The sequence below is a fragment of the Podarcis raffonei genome, chromosome 14, assembly GCF_027172205.1.
Source record: "Podarcis raffonei isolate rPodRaf1 chromosome 14, rPodRaf1.pri, whole genome shotgun sequence".
Lineage (NCBI taxonomy): Eukaryota > Metazoa > Chordata > Lepidosauria > Squamata > Lacertidae > Podarcis > Podarcis raffonei.
Genome location: NC_070615.1, coordinates 35860630 through 35881606, shown reverse-complemented (window position 1 = coordinate 35881606; position 20977 = coordinate 35860630). Strand labels below are relative to the sequence as shown.

Below are 20977 nucleotides of genomic sequence, written 5' to 3'. Positions count from 1 at the left end.
AGACTCTTAATCTCAGGTTTGTGGGTTGGATCCCCATGTTGGGTGAAATATTCCTGCATTGCAGGGGGTTGGACTAGATGACCCTTGGGGTCCCTTCCACCTCTACAATTCCATGATAAATAGCCAATGTCATCTGACCTCCCCATCAACTCTGCGCTGACAAACCAGGATGGATGCTCAACAAACAGGGAACCTGGATGCATATGCGTTCAGAAGAAAGCCCAAACAAAATGAGACATCATTGGCATCATTAGCAGTTGCACAAACTGATTTTAATAATGATATTGCCAAGGGGAGAGACAAGAACCCTTTGCCTCTCACTACAGTCTGGATTGGTCCCCCTGCAGTTGCTATTTACATGGGGGGGGGGAATATCCCATTTGCTGAGCAAGTGCTGGCAAGAAAGGGGGAATGGGCTTGGGCAGCAGCAGGGACCAAACAGTTAAAAAAACCCCCACACACCAGGGTCTCAGTCCAAATCAGGGTCCATGCACCTGTTATTTACTTTGTAGAAAGCTATCAGCACAATTGTTTACTGTTCAACTAGCACCGTGCCTCATTTGAGCCCAAGTGCCAGAATTAGTAAAGAGAGTCATTTTCAGCTACTTCACCTGCTTTTTTTGGGGGGGGGGGGAAGAGACACACACCAATGTTGGCCAGAATGTTCATTTGCATCACAAATGCCTCTCCTTCCATTTCTGCATAAAAGCCTGATCCTACGGTTCACTTTAAAAAAAGAAAAAAAGTGGCAAGAAAGAAATCTCCAAGGCGATTCAAAACCTCGCGTGGATTTCCAGCCCTTTGAAATTAGGAAAGAACTGACAATTGCAGCAGGATCAGACCACCCGTGGGCCACTCCTTTACTCCTTCGTGCTCTCCTTGCACCTGTCTCTGTGATATTATATTAATATGGCCCTCCTGCTCCCGATTTATAAAGCAGCCTGTAGCCCCAGGCCGACCAGAAGAAGCTTTTAAAACACACACGCGGGGGGCGGTGGTGATGTGACTTCTTTGTTCGTATATATAGCAAAACAATTCCCAGCTTGGAATTTATAGATTGGCCCCTTTAACTAAAACAACCTCCAGGGCCCAGAGAAACAAAGTACACTTTGGTTGATGGTTGATTCTCTTTTTTATTTTTATAAAAAAATTCTTAGACAGACAGCCTTTGCCCAGGAGGGGCAAGCATGAAAAATGTATGTGAGGATCCAGAGAAGGGAAAGATGCTGAACAGAGGCAATCGATCATGCAGCTCCGAAAGCCACACAGCTGTGCTGGTTTCCTTCTACTCGTACCTCGCCTGCTATCATCCGTCTCGGGGAGAGTCGGACTGTGGGTTCGCTCCACAGACCTGCTTCATGCAAGGAGGGATAATGTCAGCCAAGGACAGAGTCACACCTAGGGATGGGAGAAGGCATTGCTTTCCATCCCACCCTGGATTTGCCACATGCACCACCGTCCCCGTTCCACTGCAGTTTGTCTTCCGCCAAAAACTACTTGCTTTGTCTCAGGGTCCGCCGCGATTAAATTGTGCGGTTCACAGAATCAGTGACTTAAGTTACGCTGCTGTTATGTTATTCCACCCCGTTCGTTTATGGATGCGCAGCTCCGGAGATGGGGCACGAAATCTCAGAGTTGTGGGTTCGAGCCCTACGTTGCACAAAATGTTCCTGCAGTGCAGGGGGTTGGACTAGATGACCCTCGGGGTCCCTTCCAACTCTACAATTCAGTGATTTGGCGAAACGCAATGCAAATGTGCGAATCATTTGTGGACTCAAAGCAACAGCAGCAGTGAATACTGATCAGATTTGCTGGACTGAGCTCCATTTTGGACATGGGGTGAAAATGCAACCTGTGTGCGCGGAGGGAAGCTCATAACCTGGTCAGGTGGTTTTACCAGTTTCGCACCATGTTTGTTCTGTCGCTTGCAATAAATCAATCAATTAGGGTGTCAGCACCTACTCTCTGAAACCCCCTGCTGATTAATATTAAGCAGGTTATTTTGTTGTACTGTTGTGGTTTGGGTTTTTTTGCATCAGCTAGAAAAAATATTTGTTTAGGCAAGACTCCCCAGACATACAGACATTTCATTACCTACATTTGTTTTTAAAATTCCTTCATTTTACGTAAAGTTTGATGATTTTATTATGTCTGTTGTTTTAAAGGCTGTTTTTTGATTTTTTGATGTCTATTTCACACCATTATAAAAAAAGCAGTACATAAATCTTGCTAAATAGATAAATAAAATAAGTAAATACCCACCAGCTCCTGGAGGATCCATCAAAGGTCTGAAAAAAATCTTGGGGCACCCCTCACTCCACTTCTCTGGGGCTAGGAATGGGGAGAAAATCTGTTCATAATGTGGTATAATGGTTAGACTGGGGCTTGAGAGGCTAGAGTTCAAATCCCCACTCAGCTATGCAGCTCACTGGATGAGTTTGGGCCAGTCACAACCTCCCAGCCTGGCCTACCTCGCAGGAGCGCATGTTATCCTGCCACAGAATATGTACAAGCATGCACACGCTTTGTAGAGAAATTGGCAATTTTTATACCCTCTTGGAATGAAAAGTTTGAGGGAGATGTAAGACCCTATTCATTATTTTCTTTGTTTTCAAACTACGGGTTTTCTTTTCGGCGAATGATTAATTAATCACTTCCTTTTCCGTGTACCATTCTTCTCTGTGTATTTGTATTGTTCGTAATTATTATTTTTTTAATGACGCTATTAGTTATAGCCTTCATAACAATGCACCTGTTCATGAAAATGCATTATACTGGGGGAAATAGCTAGCGAAAACTTGCATAGAAGGCAAAACTACATATAAAAATATGCGTATAAGGATAAATTCATGCTCAAATGCTGACGAATTTTTAGGAAGGCTTTTTTATTATTATTTAATGCAAACCGATGTGGAAGCATGGAGAACTGAGTTGAAGATGGGGAAAGCGAGAAACAAAGAGAAATTGAAAATGACAGATTCACCCATACCTACCTGGGGCTACCCAAGACTAGCACACCCTGGGGGAAGGCAGGAGAGGAGAAGCCCAGGCCAGGGGGCGAGTGAAGAATATTTTGTACTGTTTGTTTGTATTAATATTTTAACATTGCAAACCGTGCCTCAGATACCTCGGCAGAAAGACAGTATTGTGATGCGTTTAGCTGAAAAGCTAGAGAGCCACAGCAATGGGTTGATCTCCCTTCGAGGCTGCGGCTATGGGAGAAACAAGACCCTCTTAGGGTGCCAATGCTCTGAACCCCTCCATCGTAGGCTCAGGTCGCCTATATGCGCAAATAAGCCGTATAGTGTAAAGACACCACAGTATTCACTGCAAGTAGTATAAACGCAAGCAATAAGCAAGTAAGTAAACAAACTACAGTACCCACTTCACAAAAGAAACGGCAGCAATGCGACCCGCAACAGGCAAAACAGTCCCTCTAAACAAAGAACACACAGGCGAAGAACAAGAATCGCCCCTCAAAAGGCAACCTGTATAAACAAGCCAAACAACTCGAAAAAATGTGAAGGGGTAGTGAGGCTTGCTGGGAGCCAAAGGGGTGACTTGAGGGCATTGTGGTGCCTTCAGGAACCATTTTGAAGACCTCAACTCTAGCGTCACACTTCGACTTTTGTGTCATTTTGTCAACCCTCTACTCTTCTTGGGGGAGACAGTACAGTGGTACCTCGGGTTAAGAACTTAATTCATTCTGGAGGTCCGTTCTTAACCTGAAACTGTTCTTAACCTGAAGCACCACTTTAGCTAATGGGGCCTCCCGCTGCTGCTGCGCTGCTGCTGCATGATTTCTGTTCTCATCCTGAAGCAAAGTTCTTAACATGAGGTACTATTTCTGGGTTAGCAGAGTCTGTAACCTGAAGCCACCCACATCGGCCATGTTAAGGCATTCATCCACAATTCCATGACCACACACTCCTCCCTCATCCCCCCTCCGATCTCTCTCTGCATCGTGCACCAACTTCGATACTAATAATCCTGCTTTGCATTAAGCCAGATTTTCCTCCATGACACCTGTTCTAACTGGAGATGCCAGGTACTGGACTTGGGACCTTCTGAATGCAAAGCAGATGTCCTCCCCTGGTCCCCCTGCCTTCTGCCCTACTAGTCCCAATGGGCACAGCTATCACTGGTGCCATGTCACATGACAGCGTTCTCTGAAGTCTAAGTGGCACCAAATGGGCACCAAGGAAGATCTCTTTGGGCACACTGTACGCCATCCATACTGATGATCCCTGCACTAGAACCTTTGCCGTGGGCTCCATTTTTATCACCCTCTTGGTTTTCTTAGCCAATCTTCTAATTACTGCTAAAAAATTATTTTCTGGTTATTCTTTTCAAAAAATATAAAAAATATTGCTTAAGGATGCTTCCAACAAATGGGTCACTGAGTTATTGCAAGCAGGTTGCTAGCAAGAAGAAGAAGAAGAAGAGTTTGTATTTGATATCCCGCTTTATCACTACCCAAAGGAGTCTCAAAGCGGCTCACAATCTCCTTTCCCTTCCTCCCCCACAACAAACACTCTGTGAGGTGAGTGGGGCTGAGAGACTTCAGAGAAGTGTGACTGGCCCAAGGTCACCCAGCAGCTGCATGTGGAGGAGCGGAGACGCGAACCCGGTTCACCAGATTACGAGTCCACCGCTCTTAACCACTACACCACACTGGCTCTAGTGTGTGGTTCTGTTTTCTACGGAGCTGGAATGCATGAGAAGGACTGGGCTCACAATAAACACCAACCTGGAAGCATCCTAAAAGAATGTTATAGCACTATAGCACTTTAAAAAAAAAATGCTGGGAAGGGCAATGAGGACATAAGAAGAGTCTTGCTGGATCAGGCCAATGGCCCAGTTGGTCCAGCATCCTGTATTCACACGGGCCAACCAGATACCTATCCAAAACCTGCAAGTAGAACCTAAACACAAGAGGACTCTCCACTTCTGTGGCTTCCAGCAACTGGAATTCTGAAGCATTTCCTCAAACTGTGGAGGCAGAGCTTAGCTATCATTGGGCTAAGCCGTGGATAGCCTTTACCTCCAAGAATTTGTCCAATCCTCTTTCAAAGCCATCCAAGTTGGTGGTGAAGGAGGGAGTTGCATAGTTTATCTACGTGTCACTTGAAGAAGTCCTTCTTTTCACATGTCCACGAGTTCTAGTGTTACGAGAGAGGGAGAAAAAACCTTTCCTCTACAGTGAGAAAGCCAGCGTGGTGTAGTGGTTAAGAGTGGTAGTCTTGTAATCTGGTGAACCGGGTTTGCATCCCTGCTCCTCCACATGCAGCTGCCGGGTGACCTTGGGCCAGTCACACTTCTCTGAAGTCTCTCAGCCTCACTCACCTCACAGAGTGTTTGTTGTGGGGGAGGAAGGGAAAGGAGAATGTTAGCCGCTTTGAGACTCCTTCGGGTAGTGATAAAGCGGGATATCAAATCCAAACTACTTCTTCTTCTTCTTCTTCTTCTTCTTCTTCTTCTTCTTCTTCTTCTTCTTCTTCAGTGGTACCTCTGGTTACAAACTGAATTCGTTCCGGAGGTCCGTTCTTAACCCAAAACCGTTCTTAACCTGAGGTGCGCTTTCAGTAATGGGGCCTCCCGCTGCTGCAGCGCCGCCACTGTGCGACTTCTGCTCCCATCCTGGGGAAAAGTTCGCTACCAGGAGCACCTACTTCCAGGTTAGCAGAGCTCATTACCCAAAGTGTTCATAAAGAGGACGGTACGTAACCCAAGGTTCCACTGTATCCCCTATTTGCATGTCATGCATCGTTTTATAAACTTCTAGCCTGGCACCTCTGACTTGCCTTTTCTCTAAACTAAGGAGGTCCCAGATGCTGCAGCCTTTCCTCATCTTTCCTCCATCCACTGGAAATCTTTTGCCGCCCCCATCCTTTTAAGCCACATTCCCCACCTCCCCTAACTAGACAATTCCAATCTATACTTGTGATCCAAAACAGAATAAGTGCTCAGATTGCCTGCATTTTGTGGCAAGGATTGTGTCGCATCCTGGAAATCCAGTCTGGAGCAGTTGAAGTGGATTAAAATGCTCTGTTGCTATTTAACACAAGACTAACACAACAAATGCGCTTCAAATAAATCCCCACAGTGAGGTTTGTTGCTGGAAAATGGTGGGGGGGGGGGATGATGCACTGAACAGTGTGGGATGAACGAACAATTAACAGGAAGACAGCTAACCACCACACCAGCAAATCTGGATAGCTCCAGGATGAATACCCACTGCCACATCCCCTCCCTGCAGGATGAATGCTTTATAAAGAGCACACATAGTCAAATGAGGATGAATGCTCCACAAAACAGGTCATCTGGAGAAACCCATACTTCTTCTCTTTTTGCTTTTCGGCATTTCCTGGGGAGCAGCGAGAAATCGTGCTTCAAATGAATTAAGCACCCAGTGATAAATAATTGGGGGTTTTTTAAATAAAAAATATATATTAAGGATCGCTCAGGATTCTCTGCTCTCTCCAAATGGTCAATTGGCTGAATTGGGCCTTCCCCTTCTGCACTCCCAGCAGCTGCACCAGCACAGCCCACTGCTATGGATGTCGTGCCGCAAGGTGAATATGCCAAAAAGGGAGAGAAGGAGAAAGAACAGCACAATATCACCGGAGTAGTGGAACGGCCATGGAAGTTCCGCCTTAGCAGCTCACTGAGAAAGAGCAGCAATTCTTAGCGCTAGGATCAGCCCGTGTCGAGGTGATATGGGTCACAGCCAGGATTTCTCGCAGACAGGATTTCCTGCAGATTTGAACTATCTTACTGCTACTTGCAACTATGAAGGAGGGGTTGGGATTAGGAGAGGGGTGAAAATGGATCCCCTCTATGTTTTTCCGCTGCAGAGAAGTTTGGGGCAGGAGGGGGCGGGTTTTCATCTGGGAAATGGCACGGCAGGGGGGAGGGTTAAGTACCGCTCTCTCAGCGCTGCAGCCCCAATCTGATGGCTGCACATTAGGAGTAGTGCTCTTAATCCGGATTCCAGCCAACTACGTGTTTCAGGATACTTATAAACAGTGCTTTTTTCCTGGGGGTACGCAGGGGTACACATACCCCTAAACATTCTGTGAATCTTTGTACTTTTGTCCATTTGCTGTATTTATTTTTCCCAATTTGAACTATAAAATGGTGATTTTCCTGAGTCAAAATGAGAGTACCCCTAAATATTTTTAAGAAAAAAAGCACTGCTTATAAGTTGTCATGGAAATACTTCTCCACCTGTCCTTAGGTTTTCTGTTTTTCTTTTCCAGCTGACATTCAACTTTCTGTGACTCCCTATATCCACAGAGCATGCCCATATTTCACAGGGCTGCTGGGAGCAAGGACCTTAAGAGTCCCTGTTTTTCAGTTGTGCAAACCTCAGCCTACAATATTTTCCATGTTTCACAGCAGCCCCCTTTTAGCTCCGCTTTCACTAGGAAGGGGTCACCGGGTTCGCGGTTTGAAGGCGTGATACCAGTTGACGGTAATGGAGTCGGTAATCAACAGAACCAAATAAGCCTTTTATTTCAAATTAATTAGCTGCTCATTAGAAGGGCTAGATGTGCTTTTGTTTTGCTTTGTTAATAACACACTGGCTCAAAGTTTGCTTCTACACGTCCCATAAATTCAGCACCTCTCCCATTAAACAAAGGATGAGTAATTTTTACTGCAAGAGGCCACGAGAAGAAAATCTAAAATATGGAATACATATCTCATAGATACTGTATGCAAAGTACGAGGATTGTAGGGCAGTCTTTGCCAACAAGCTGCCCTCCAGATGTTTTGGACTACAATTCCTGTTATCCACACTTCTCTCTCTTGTTTTCCCAAAACCTCTCTGTGGAGGATATATATATATAGTGTTTTGATTCTATCAATGTTTAATTGTTTACATGCTTAATTGTTTTTCAATAATAGATTTTCTTTATTTTTTGCAGCTCTTATTTTTATCTGTAAACATGTTAAGTCTCATCAGGGGAAAAGGTGGGTTATAAATTAATAATAATAATAATAATAATAATAATAATAATAATAATAATTTACCTAGGTTATTTTCCACTAGCATATGCATTTTTATGCACACTTTACTTAGTATATGCATTTTTGAGCACAATACTTGGCTGAAGAACTGCATTGCAAAATTCTGAGAAGGGTGAATCTCGTTTCAGTTTGCATGTTGCTTTGGAAAATGCGAATTAGGTAGATTCACCTATAAATGTGAACTGAAACAAATTTCTCCCCCTTTCCCAACTGGAATCAAGCGTTGTGCACATGAAACTGGCCTTGCCCACTCTCTCGCCTCCCTCTCTTTGTCTCTTTCTCCCTCCCTTGCATTCCCCACTGTTTTAGACTGCAAGCTCCTGGAGAGCAGAGACCTATTTTTTTTTTAACCTGTGAAATTCCGTAAGGCTCTCTCTATCTACATGGATGCAGCAGTATTTAAATTGTAATTATTAGCAACATACCTGGATGCATTATCTCTGAACAGAGCAAAGCGTTTGCGGGTAAGAAACAGTGGTGTGTTCCTCTTATTTGCACCTCACCACAAATAAATAAGCAACAACAACCCGAACTCTGAGCTACTGGAAAGAACAAGCTACGCACAGACATATTCCTTTATGAAAATGCTAAGGGAGGTTTTGTTTAGGTTCATAAGATGGTAGATGCCCTTGTATTGTCCCATTTTGTTTTGTTTTAAGCTGCTTGATCGCTTGTGCCTGCATACGCTAAGTGTTTTAATCTCTCCACGCCCGGGTAGGTTCAAATGGTTTCGTAGAAAAGGTTACGCTGCTAAGAGCACTGATGTGATGCGTGATTATACTTCAAGCCACTTGTCACCAGAACAGATCCAGATTCCCTGGGACCCAGATTTTCCTAGAGCATTTAAGATTGCCGTGGATTCAAAGCAGGACATGCTGCCATTGGAAATGGGAGACGTTCGTAGATCGTTTCGTGGAACTATGGATTATAAGCATCTAACACCGCAGCTGGACTCTGGTGGTGATTAAAGCTTTTAAAAAAAACCAATAACAGCAGCAGACAATACCAGTCTCAACAAGTATCTTTGTGATATCTGGTGGGCAAACACAGCCCTAAACTAATGTTTCAAATGCTTCTGGTACACGGAATAGTATTCCACCTGCCATCCTATTAATGCCATTGCACCTCTCACCTGCTTTCCCACTAACCTAGCTGGGTCTTTGCAATCGCTTCGAGGTGAGGGCTGCAGCTCAGTGTTACAGCATCTCCTTTGCAAACTTGCCTGCCTAAACTGGACTTGGATACGACTTCTATTTGTACAGCAACTTGGGACACATTGCCAGCACTCTGAAACACTGAACAGCGGCAACAGAAATGGCAAAAGACTGGTTTCGGCAAGCAGGAAGCAACCGCACACCAAGCAGATGGGAGAAGCGCCAAAAGAGGACATTGTCTCCCTGAAATCTGTCAAGAGTTCTTACTAGTGCTTCTTTCCTTTACCCCAAACAGGCTGCCTTTCCCCTGGGTCTAAAAACCAAGGTGCTTGCTTAATTAAATTCCTTAAATGACATTCCTCAAATAACCAAAACCGAAGGTGGCACCATGGCAGGTTCATTGATGGGCTATCGTGCCGACACTTCGTTTTCCTGTAAAATCAGGGATTCCCAGAGATTTTGCCATACCTATCACACGGTCCATCGCCGTGAGAGAACTGTTTACGGTGTGATTCCCTCCTGTGCTTATAGACAAAAATCGAACCAGGGGTTTGTGTGGGTGTAAAACAGCAGCGAAAAAGCGACAGGTTGCAAGGAAATGCTGCAAAAGGAGAAAGGTTAAGTGGCCTTTGTGCGGCAGGGCTCCAGAATTCAGGATGCGTCTCCCAGGCTGAAGAAGCAGAGAAAGGGGGAGCAGAATTGCTTCACTAGAGCTTTGCTGGATTCATGATGTTTCTCCTGACAAAAGGAAGGGAGCAAGGTGAACACCTGCTGGGTTGGAGCAAAGGCCCGTTCAGCATCCTACTCCCACAGTAGCCAATCAGAAGTCTCTCTGAGAAGCCCACAAGCAGGGCATGGTGGCAACATCAACAGTCCTCCCTAGCTGTTGTCCTCAAGAAACTGGCATTCCGTGGTAGACTTCATTTGCACATGGAGGTTCCATTCAGTGACAGAGGCTAGTAGGTTGTATCATGGGCTAACAGTGATCCTCGTCTGGCTCTATGTCTTCCCAACCCACTATTAGTAAACAGGCCCTGTTTCTGCTCATATTCACACCATTTAGCAGCTTATTTGACTGAGCTGAAATTCCTCAGGGGGTGCAGCAATGATGTCCCTGCACAAACTGAAAAGCTTCCATCTCCCTGTCGGGGGCTACACAATCCCCACTGAGCCATGGGAGAAAGCAAACACACTTTAGACATCCTGGGTACACCTAAATGATATATAAAGGCAATCTCTAGAACTTGTACACTGACCACTAGCAACAAAGCATATGTCTAAGATATTACTACAGATTTAGCATGCATTTTTTGTTATATACAAATGATAGGAGAAGACTCGGCCTATTTATTTGTATCGTTTATTTTATTTATCTTCCTTTTTTTTAACAATATAAAACCCAATAAAAAGTCATCCCTGAGCCGAAACTGACATCTCAAAATCTTTATCTGAAATCAGAGTCAAACAGCCAGCCCTGCACATTGCTTGCAATCCCTTTGTAAAGGTCACCTCGTAGTCATCCCTGGACTTCTCCCTTTCTGCAAAACCTATACCCGCAAGCACAAAGAAAGCTGCCTTGCGCTGTGTCAGACCACTGGGTTCATCTGCATCAGTATTGTCCACACTGCCTGGCAGCAGCTCTTTGGGGTTTCACGTAAGGCACATCATTCTGTGTCTCACCTGGAGATGCAGGGGAATTGAACCGGGCGCCTTCCCCATGCAAGGCAGAAGCTCTGCCACTGAGCTGTGGTCCTTTGCTAACAAAGGAAGCTGCTCTTAACCAAAGTCAGACAGCTGCTCCATCTAGCTCAGTGTTGTTGGCACAGACAGGCAGCAGCTCTCCAGGGTTTCGTGGAAGTCGCATTCCCATCCCGACCTGATGCCAGAGATTCAACTTTCTGCATGCAAAGAAGGTGCTATACAGTGCTTTCTTTCTGGGGGGCACCCAAGGGTACACAGTACCAGCACATTTTGTTCTTCTAGAAGAAAAGCACTGGCGCTGCGACCCCTCCTGATCAAAACCCAACAGTTTCTGCCTCTTTCTCCCTCAGTTCCCACCAAAACACAGGGGTCCCCCAGCTGCCATAAAAGGTGTTGCAAAAGTCATCCATCAACATGCTGAAACTGCGAGTGGGGCTCACCAACTCCAGGGACCTTCCAAACACAGCCCCCTTCCAGTTCCGTAACAGCCACTGCCTCCCTTTACCTTCGAAGTCCCCTTGGTTCCAGCATGGGGAGCAGCCATGGAGGATGAAGTTTCAGTCCAGACAAACCAAAAGCCCAGGCTGGGATGCAACACTAAGTCAAACCATGGCTTAGCTCTGAGTAGTGCAGAAACAACCGGGGTGAAGGGAAAGCACGGCAGCTGTGATATTTGGTCCGGGAATGCGCATGTTTTCCCTTTTCACACTGACTTGGTTTGGTTTAGCATTAAGTGGGCCAGCAATTCCAGGAAGGGTGTTCTCTGTAGCAGCTGCTGCAGAGGTTGACTAAGCTGCCCAAACTGCCTTGGAATATCACCTGTGGCTTACTAGGCACAATTTGGCCTCTGAAGGACTATATGTGTATGCTATATGCAAATAAGGAAGCCTATTCCGGTTAAATGTTAGGAGAAACCTCCCGAGAGGGGTTGCTTTGCCTTAGAGAGGCGGCAGATTCTCCATCACTGGAGGGATTTAAGCTGGAGGGATTTAGGGATGGGCTGCAGTTTTGTGCCAGAGCATCTGCTTTGAAGGTCACAGGTTCAATCACTGGCATCATCTCCAGGTAAGGCTGGCTGACACCCCTTTTTGAAACCCTGGAGAGCCACTGCCAGTCAGTGCAGACCACACTGAACCAGCTGGACCGATAGTTTGACTCAGTTTAAAGTAGCTTTCCACTCCCATATTCCTAAGAAGAAGCTGGATGAGATGCCATATTTCCAAGGTCCAATACTGAGCAGTTAGTTGGCTGCGTGAAATGACCTCCAAGTTCCATTCCAACTCTAAAATTCTATAATTCTAATTGCATGTGGATTTTTAGCGTATACATACAGCAGACTAGAAAAGCATCCTCTTTGGAATAACTGCAGTTAAAGACCAAAGTTGCAATCCTGTGCATAGCGGAATCCTGCTGACTTTTCAGTAGGATTTAAGCCGTGTAACTCCAAAACAACCGCAACCCAGGAACCTAAAACAATCTGTATTCTAAATATGTCTTTCAATTCTGGATCTGTGGGAATATTGTTTTTAAAAGGGGGGGAGTGAAGAAGCCATGTTTAGGCTAAGTTTGCAGTCTAACCAAAGTCAGAAACTCAAAGCAGCAGATGCCAAGGCAAACCACCCAACAACTTGGGCATCAAGTATGGCAATAAGCATAATGCTCTCAGAATGACTCAACCAGGCAAATTCAGTAGTTTTTAGTTTCACCCAAACAAATACCTCTAATAATAAGCTTTTAAAGAGAGAAAAGTGCTCAAATCAGTAAATTCCATACCTAGGCAAAAGTAATTTTTTTTAAAAAAAGTATTTTGATGTGATCAATAGCCCTGACAATGGAGTTGCCTCGAAAGGTGGGAATCTCATTAGGGATTGGCAATCAGGTTTCTTAAGCAGGCTACTTAATGCACAAGAAGAGGAATCACATTTTGCACATTCGGGAAAAGCTCTGCCCAGAGGATGTGCCAGGAAGGAGCCCAAAGTTCGATCTGTTTTTGTTTTTTTTGCATTTCCCACATTTTTCTGTAATGCTACGAGAACTTAAGAAACTACATAAAAGGTAGGGGAGGTGGAGGGAAGTTTTTGTATTTATGCTTTCTGCAAAGTCCATTCAATCTCACTTCTGCAGAGGGCCAGTATTGTTCCAAAATCTGTTCCACACACTTTTCCAGAAGAGAGATTTCCCCCAGAAAACCCACCCAGGTAGAATTTGGAACTTAAAATCCTGTACACTTGCTGCCTCACTTGCTCCTAAAAGTTGCCTTCCATTCCAGCCCTCCTGGAGCCTCCTTCTTAAGGGGGGGGGGACCAGCACAAAGTGTCTTACCTTGAAGCAGGACCTTCTGTCTCTGCTGCCTCTCTCCCCCTCTCCCTCTGTGCTCTGCCTGATGTTCTCTCTGTGAAAATGAGAAGCGTTTGAGATTGTGCGGTAGGTATATATTGTCTGCAAGTCTGGCCTTAGGGCGTCCATCACACGGCCTTAGTTTACTCCTGCCCCTATAAGGAAGATTTTGTCACATGCCTGGCAGCTCCCAGCTATTCGTATGGCAAAAATGGGAAAGGGGAGGGAGGGAGGGAGAAAGAAAGAAAGAAGGAAGGAAGAAAAAGGGGGGGAGGAGAGAGAATAGACGTGGGGGGAGGAAGGAGAGGAGGGAATCTTTAATCATGGGAGAGGTGGAGAAAATTTCCCAGTACAAACCCCACAAGAGAAAAATCCCCGCCTGACCCAAAGTTTTTGGATTCGCTTCTTTTTGTATCTGTGGCTCCTGGCAGAGTCTTTCAAGTCGCACTGGAGGCCTGGAGGATGTGGAGGGAAGTCTGCCTTGATCCACCTTCACTGGGCTCTCTGCCTCCGTGGGATTTGAGGGTCGGTTTGGCGTGTGGATGGTAGACGCAAACACACACACGCACTTTGCAAACACAAACCTCCTCCCTTGGAAAGCAGAAGGAATCAGATCTAGATTCCACTCATCCCATTATTATTCATGCACACTTTTCAAAGAAAACAAACCGGTCCACACTCTCTGCTCCCTCGTAAAGTGAAATAAATAATATCTCGATTCCTTCAGATATATTCTCACACGTGTATTCTGAATGCTGAATCTTCAACTCTTGCTCCTCTTGCCTGCAAGCCTGCCTATGTATTTACGCAGGCACCCACCCCAGCAGAATAGGCAAGTTAGTATATGGGCGCTTGCAGACTGCCACAATTTTGGTATTCAGTCACATCCTGGTCATCCAAGCTGCAACACTGAAATTTACCTGGTGCTCTTTGCAACGACACTGCTTCTCCAACCCTCCCCCTCCTGCCCCCCCCCGCACTGACTTTTTTTTTATAAGGAAAATGAGAGGGCAATCCACTGGAGAACAAATGCTGTCGATGCAACTCATCTCACCTCCTTGAAAACAGATCAGGATGCCCACTCAATAAACGCGTGGCCTGGAAGCAGCCTCTGTGTAAGGGATCACTGCACATTCCTTAACATATCAGACCCAGAATTTCAACGTGTGTCAGTGACCTGTAGGGAGGGGTGTTGGAGAGATCAATGGGAAGTTATTATTAAATACACTGGGTTCCCAACTTTAAAATTGGGAAGGTGGGTTCTTTTCTTGAAATAAAATAAAATCCCAAAACTTTTTCAACAAACAATGAAATCACCCCCAAGTAAATTGTTGTTGCTGTTGTTGTTGTAGTTGTAGTTGTAGTTGTTGTTGTTATATTTATGTCCCAACTTTCCTCCAAGGAGCTTAAGGTGGCGTACATAATTCCCACTCTCCATTTTACCTTCACAACAACCCTGCGAGGTAGGTTAGGCTTAAAGCCTGTGGCTGTTCCAAGGTCACCTAGATTCAAAGTGCTGGGGGAGAGAGGTAGAATGTTGTATAACTGTAAAGGTAAGGGTAAAGGTAAAGGGACCCCTGACCATTAGGTCCAGTCATGACCGACTCTGGGGTTGCAGTGCTCATCTCGCTTTACTGGCCGAGGGAGCCAGCATCTGGGTCATGTGGCCTGCATGACTAAGCTGCTTTTGGCAAACCAGAGCAGCGCACGGAAATGCCGTTTACCTTCCCGCCGGAGCGGTACCTATTTATCTATGATGGAGGAGGAGGAGGACTGAGCTGTTGGGATCTGGCACTCCCCATCTCTCTGCCTTGTTCGATTCCCTTTTATCCAGCACTGCAGGGTTTCCCAGGCTCCCTACAGGGGAGGCGTCAGGAGACCAGTGGAGCCAAGAATGAGAAGAAAGGGAGATGTTTAGCCAGAGGTTGGCCCTTCTTCTGAGTAACAGGAAAGCATGTGCATGTAGGGTGACCTTGGCTTTTCGTGTTTGCTCTTTGTTTAGAAGAGTCACTATGGAGCCTGCTCACATAAACCAGATTTCAATTCTTCTTCTTCTTTTTTGCTTGCCTATCTTAGAGGTATGATCCAGACATATTGTTTTCCTCCTCCTTCGACAAATGCATAGGGCTGGGTTTTGTTGGGATCGATGCTCTGTTAAGACCAGAAGCCCTGGGAATGGTTCTGCAGCACTGCTGAAGTTCAGCAAAAGCTGGTCTGTTAGGCCACACGGGGAACTTCCTCACCCCTGAACGCTGAGACTCTGTGATCCTTTGCTAATTCCCCTTGGTAGCTGAAACGCAGAGCAACATCCGTGTCAGACGTCACAACTCTGCGTCCAGAATTTTGAAATTCTGTGTGGTGTAGTGGTTAAGAGTGGTAGACTCGTAATCTGGTGAACTGGGTTCATGTCTCCGCTCCTCCACATGCAGCTGCTGGGTGACCTTGGGCTAGTCACACTTCTCTGCAGTCTCTCAGCCTCACTCACCTCACAGAGTGTTTGTTGTGGGGGAGGAAGGGAAAGGAGAATGTTAGCCGCTTTGAGACTCCTTAAAAGGTAAAGGGACCCCTGACCATTAGGTCCAGTTGTGACCGACTCTGGGGTTGCGGCGCTCATCTTGGTTTACTGGCCAAGGGAGCCAGTGTACAGCCTCCAGGTCATGTGGCCAGCATGACTAAGCCACTTCTGGCAAACGAGAGCAGCGCATGGAAATGCCGTTTACCTTCCCGCCAGAGCGGTACCTATTTATCTACTTGCACTTTGACGTGCTTTCGAACTGCTAGGTTGGCAGGAGCAGGGACCGAGCAACGGGAGCTCAGCCCGTCGTGGGGATTCGAACCGCCAAACTTCTGATCGGCAAGTCCTAGGCTCTGTGGTTTAACCCACAGTGCCACCCGCAATTTATAAGCACAGCTTATCTCACCGCATTGCATTCATTGTTTGCTTGGTTAAATATGGAGTTGGGAAACAGGTCACTAGTCGCTAATGGTCTGCCAGTCTCTTCTCCAGCAGAGCCATCGATAGTCAGCACTTCATAAACAAAAAGACGGGGCCTCTGCCCGCAAGCTGATTACACTTTAAAAATTGAGGAAGGCAAAAAAGTGGAGGGGGGTGATGTCACATAAGACTATACGAAGAGACCTGCTGCAATAGGCCAATGGCCAGTAGCCATTGACAGGCTTATGCTCCATGAATTTGTTTCATTCTCTTTTAAAGCCATCAAACTTGGTGGCCATCACTGCCCCCAGTGGGAGAGAGTACCATAGATTAACCATGTGCCATGTGCAGAAGGGCTTCCTTTCATCTGTCCTGAATCTCCCAACTTGCAACTTCGTTGGTTGTCCATGAGTTCTAGTGTTATGAGGAGACAGCCAGAAAAACATGGTCCACTTCCTCCATGCCAGTCCCAGCTAGTGTCCCGCCTGCCTGCCTTCTTGTTTCCATGCTTCCAGTGCCAGGCGGTGGCACTGCTCCTGCCCCTCCTCCTTAGTCTCACCACTGTTCTTCTAGAACTCAGCAGGGAAGAGGAGATGGACAGGGACAAGGCTAGCTTTAGTTGGCGCTACCTGTCATTGGTCTGGCTCCACTTACTGGTGGAGTTTATGCTTTCTGCCCCACCTGCCCCCATGGGCAAAGCAGCATAAAGTAACACAAAAACGGTTGTTGTTGTTTAGTCATTTAGTCGTGTCCGATGCTTTGTGACCCCATGGACCAGAGCACACCAGGCACTCCTGTCTTCCACTGCCTCCCGCAGTTTGGTCAAACTCATGGTAGTAGCTTTGAGAACACTGTCCAACCATCTCGTCCTCTGTTGTCCCCTTCTCCTTGTGCCCTCCATCTTTCCCAACATCAGGGTCTTTTCCAGGGAGTCTTCTCTTCTCATGAGGTGGCCAAAGTATTGGAGCCTCAGCTTCAGGATCTGTCCTTCCAGTACGCACTCAGGTCTGATTTCCTTAAGAATGGAAAGGTTTGATCTTCTTGCAGTCCGTGGGACTCTCAAGAGTCTCCTCCAGCACCATAATTCAAAAGCATCAATTTTTCGGCGATCAGCCTTCTTTATGGTCCAGCTCTCACTTGCATACACCACTACTGGGAAAACCAGAGCTTTAACAATACGGACCTTCATCGGCAAGGTGATGTCTCTGCTTTTTAAGATGCTGTCTAGGTTTGTCATCGTTTTTATTCCAAGAAGCAGGCGTCTTTTAATTTTGTGACTGCTGCCACCATCTGAAGTGATCATGGAGCCCAAGAAAGTAAAATCTCTTACTGCCTCAATTTCTTCCCCTTCTATTTGTCAGGAGGTGATGGGCCCAGTGGCCATGATCTTCGTTTTTTTGATGTTGAACTTCAGACCATATTTTGTGCTCTCCTCTTTCACCCTCATTAAGAGGTTCTTTAATTCCTCCTCACTTTCTGCCATCAAAGTTGTGTCATCTGCATATCTGAGGTTGTTGATATTTCTTCTGGCAATCTTAATTCCGGCTTGGGATTCATCCAGACAAAAACAGTAAAGTCCATCAATTTCCCTGCACTTTAGAGAAAAAGAGAACAAGGAGAATGAACGAGAATCGAAGACTCCACTTAATCCAAAGGAAGAGACAAGATATAGTTTGGCACCTGAGTCCAAATCTGTCTGTCCCTGGGGAGGGGTATTCCACAGAGTTGCCACCACAACCAAGAAGACCCTGCTCCTAGATCAGTGAAGGCACTTTGAGCAAGAACTCAGATGTGGAGTGGAGATTTCTCTTTCAGGTACCCGGGTTCCACAGGTTGTTTTGTACATGCATGAAAGTTCTTTAAAGTTAGCCCCTTGCTCTCTGTGGTTCTCCAGTTTACAGAACCATAGGGAGCTTGGGGTGCATTAAAATGTAGGGGAAATTGTTGATTTTCCTGATAATGCTCCTGTCCTATTTTCTAATGTTCTTTTCACCTTGTAATATCTGATGTGTTATGGAACTGTGGCTTTTTGAATGATCTCTTGGTATGTCATGCTAAATGCGTGGGTGTGGCACAAGAATGAACCTCTTTGGACAGTGTTGCTCTTCCTCCACCCTTTTCCCCCATTGTGTTCTTTTGTCCCCTTGGAAATGGCAGGAAAGAACTGTAAGCAGATCTAGTGCCTCAGATTTTGGCACTTTACTCCCACAAGTTTTTTGGTTAATGGGGTTCCAAACAGATTTTTTCCCCTGGAATCAAAGAACACAGAAAAGAGCGTTAAATGTGTGCTATATTCTATTAGTTTTTTGGAAGTAGCTTTTATATCACATGAAAGCTCACATGTAATGCAAAATTTAGGCATACAAATCACATACATTAGGGGAAATTTGTAGGTAAAAGCTGACAAATTTTTATGGGGACCTTTTTTTTTTTGCAGACTGATGTGGAAATATGGAGCATTGAACTTGAGAATAAAAATTGAGACATTGAGAGAACCTGAAAGATTTCCCCATCTCTACTTATAGCAGAAGGGACGCGGGTGACGCTGTGGGTTAAATCACAGAGCCTAGGACTTGCCGATCAGAAGGTCGGCGGTTCGAATCCCCGCGACAGGGTGAGCTCCCGTCGCTCAGTCCCTGCTCCTGCCAACCTAGCAGTTCGAAAGCATGTCAAAGTGCAAGTAGATAAATAGGTACCGCTCTGGCGGGAAGGTAAACAGCGTTTCCGTGTACTGCTGTGGCTCACCAGAAGCAGCTTAGTCATGCTGGCCACATGACCCGTAAGCTGTACGCCAGCTCCCTCGGCCAATAAAGCGAGATGAGCGCCGCAACCCCAGAGTCGGTCACGACTGGACCTAAAGGTCAGGGGTCCCTTTACCTTACTTATAGCAGACCTCTTACAGCAGGCATTACCAGTGCTTCCCCCCAAAAAACCCATATTTTAGGGGTACTCTCATTTTCCTACTCATATTGAAATGCTGCCCCTCAATGAGGTCAAACTTAGATTCACAAAATGTTTAGGGGTATGTGTACCCCTGCGTGTCCCCCCCCGAAAAAAACACTGGGCATTACCCATGAAACAGTGTAGAGCACTAAACTAGGACCTGGGAGACCAGGGTTCAAATCCCCACTCAGCCATGAAACTCACTGTGTAAGCTTGGGCAACTTAATATTTTTCAGCCTAGCCTACCACACAGGGTTTTTGTGAGGAGAAAAAATTGAGAGGAGAACCATATATACCAGCTTGGAGTAAAGGTGGGGTATAAAAGTAATAATAAATAAAAAGAAGGACATGGCAGGGTGTGGCCAGGAAGAGCAATTCCATTCTCCCCTCACACAACTGTAATCATACAAGGGGTAAAATCAGAATAGAACTCACGTCCCAAATACTTTCTGGAAACTTGTGAGCCTTGTTCTTTAAAACATATGAAGGGCAAACCTGTGGCCCTTGAGATATCATTGGACTCCAGATCCCATCAACCCCATCCAGAATGGTCAAGGAGAATGGGAGTTGTAGTCCAAGAACATCTGGAAGGACACAAGTTCCTGCCTTCACCCCCAGTTTTAACATTTGTAAGCAAGACCAGTCACTGCAGCATTTGTTGTTGTTTAGTCGTTTAGTCGTGTCCGACTCTTCATGACCCCATGGACCAGAGCACACCAGGCACTCCTGTCTTCCACTGCCTCCCACAGTTTGGTCAAACTCATGCTGGTAGCTTCGAGAACACTGTCCAACCATCTTGTCCTCTGTCGTCCCCTTCTCCTTGTGCCCTCAGTCTTTCCCAACATCAGGGTCTTTTCCAGGGAGTCTTCTCTTCTCATGAGGTGGCCAAAGTATTGGAGCCTCAGCTTCACGATCTGTCCTTCCAGTGAGCGCTCAGGGCTGATTTCCTTAAACTGCCCCAACTTAGTCTTGCTTACTCTTTCCACAAGCCTCACATACAAAAAGTTACACAAACTAACTGACTTGGAAAGAATAAATAGAAACAATCAAATTTTAAAAACTTGAAAAATTAGAAGAAAATACAAACTGAGTGAGTTTGCGGGGAGGGGGCTTAAGGAAGGAAACTGACTTCGGCTAGAAAGAAAATAAAAGGTATTAATTTTCTACTTTGGCCACGCCTACTTCCCCGACTAGGTGACACCCACTTTCCCATGAAGTTGACGGTGGGTCAGTGTTGTAGCCCTTGGCTTTATTGGCCCAATAAAGATGAGCCACCACTAGCACACTTTCCCCATCTTCATATCAGTTCTTCAACATTTACACTGGGAGGCTTTTTTCAAAGAGAAAATGAAAATTCTTCAGCATTTTGCTGCTAATTTCTCTTAATATGCACCTTCCGTATGCAATTTTCCCTAATGTACATTTTTGCAAAGCACATTTTCCCCAGTATAGTTCATTTCTGCACACTCTTATCACTCGTGTGTACATTTTTATCCACCTCCAGTTTTGCAGAAGTTGAAATAAAGAAATAGGGGGAATCCACTTGGGAGGGAGAACCTTCTGAAACAAGGCAATGACGACCGAGGGGGCACCAAATGCTGTCTCCTTTCACCAGGAGTGAGTTGAGGTGGAACTGGAGCTTCCTGGAGGAGGGACTGGTTGATTCACTGGAGCACTAAATAGGAACAGTCTATACCTCAAAGTTTTGTTACAGTTGGCTTTTTATGTAGTCATGCATTCTGTTTCCAAACCAACTGGCCATGTGCCGCTTTGAAGGCAGGACACAAAGACAATGCTCAGAGACGCTCAATGAAAGATTGCAGGTTTTTAGTTGCTGTTTTTAACTGGAGAGGGTCCACGCATTTCCCTCAGT

The 20977-nt window shown here is 45.7% G+C and overlaps 1 protein-coding gene across 1 annotated transcript in view; it reads right to left on the bottom strand.

The window, feature by feature from the left end:
* Positions 1-13301, bottom strand: part of PRR35 (proline rich 35) — a 41010-nt gene extending 27709 nt beyond the window's left edge. Inside the window, exon 1 of the mRNA XM_053365620.1 lies at positions 13212-13301. The gene's annotated coding sequence lies outside the window, so the exon portion shown is untranslated. The remainder of the gene's footprint in view (positions 1-13211) is intronic.
* Positions 13302-20977: the final 7676 nt, after the last annotated feature.